The sequence below is a fragment of the Colletes latitarsis genome, unplaced genomic scaffold, assembly GCF_051014445.1.
Source record: "Colletes latitarsis isolate SP2378_abdomen unplaced genomic scaffold, iyColLati1 scaffold0097, whole genome shotgun sequence".
NCBI classification, from domain to species: Eukaryota; Metazoa; Arthropoda; class Insecta; order Hymenoptera; family Colletidae; genus Colletes; species Colletes latitarsis.
This window is the reverse complement of record NW_027488447.1, coordinates 52,501-53,977: the sequence shown is the minus strand read 5'-3', so window position 1 is coordinate 53,977 and position 1,477 is coordinate 52,501. Positions and strand designations below refer to the sequence as shown.

At 48.7% G+C, this 1,477-nt stretch overlaps 1 non-coding gene across 1 annotated transcript; it reads left to right on the top strand.

Moving 5' to 3' along the window:
* The first annotated feature begins 797 nt into the window (after positions 1-797).
* LOC143351212 (5.8S ribosomal RNA) lies at positions 798-952 on the top strand. The gene has a single exon (XR_013081575.1). It is a non-coding gene; the product is annotated as a 5.8S ribosomal RNA (ribosomal RNA).
* Positions 953-1,477: the final 525 nt, after the last annotated feature.

Genomic DNA, 1,477 nt, shown 5'->3' with positions numbered 1-1,477 from the left:
AAATGAATAATATACATACTCATGGCTAACTTGAGGCGAATAATCGCAAACGACGACGCGTCGATTTTGCGGCCATCGTTGCTCGCGCGACTAACGACGACCAGCCGAAACGGCTGTAGTTTATCGCATCGATTTCATCGAGCAACCGATGGACGCTGCCGCGTTCGTTCGTAAATGAATGTTATACATACTCATGGCTAACTTGAGGCGAATAATCGCAAACGACGACGCGTCGATTTTGCGGCCATCGTTGCTCGCGCGACTAACGACGACCAGCCGAGACGGCTGTAGTTTATCGCATCGATTTCATCGAGCAACCGATGGACGCTGCCGCGTTCGTTCGTAAATGAATAATATACATACTCATGGCTAACGTGAGGCGAATAATCGCAAACGACGACGCGTCGATTGTGCGGCCATCCGTTGCTCGCGCGACTAACGACGACCAGCCGAGAAGGCTGTAGTTTATCGCATCGATTTCATCGAGCAACCGATGGGCGCTGCCGCGTGCGTTCGCCCGATTGCGCGTGAAGTTACTGTTCGGAACCAAGAATATACGGGTGTATTATACCCGTTTGGTCGCAGCCACGCGCAAAGGCTTTTGAATGTACTGTACGCCCGGCCGTCGAACGATGGTTTTCCGTCATTCAGGAAACAAAAAGAAACTTTTGTCGTCGATATGGCGCGTTCAATCCTCCGTCGATACGCTGGTCGGAGGTGCGAACATCGAATATTTTTAAAGCAAAGAACAAGGAGCATTTTAAATACAAAGAGAAAAATTGTAAATTGTATATGATTACCCTGAACGGTGGATCACTTGGCTCGTGGGTCGATGAAGAACGCAGCTAATTGCGCGTCAACGTGTGAACTGCAGGACACATGAACATCGACATTTCGAACGCACATTGCGGTCCACGGATAAAATTCCTGGACCACGCCTGGCTGAGGGTCGTTCACTTGTCCTAAAACTGCTTGCGTTGTTCTCAGATTCCCTAACCCCGCCGTCGTTTACCTCTCCTTTCGGGGAGATGGCGAAGAACGTTTCGGAGCCGGGTCGATGAAGAGAAAGGTATCAACGTACGAGCGAGAATTTGGGTATTTCGTTGGCGTTTGTCGCTGGACGTACGAAAAAGAATAAATATTATATATTATTGGCAAGTTTGCGCACCCCTTGCGTGGTGAGGCAGAGATCAGTCTGGACTCGCGCGAGTGTTTTACGGCGTCGTGCGTCGTGTTGTCTGGAGTATCATCACGACCGCCCGTTAAAGCACCGCTCCTACGATTTCTGACTTTGACGGCACTAAAAACCACCGTGGGGCGCAAATCGCGTTTCGTACAAATCTAATGATTACCGGCGCTCCCGACGTTGCCCGAAGTTAATAATTTATGCAAAGGAAAGAGAAAATAAAGCGTATACTAGTTTTGGAGCATAACAAAAAGGACACTGGAAAGAAATTTGACCAAACACTGATAATTA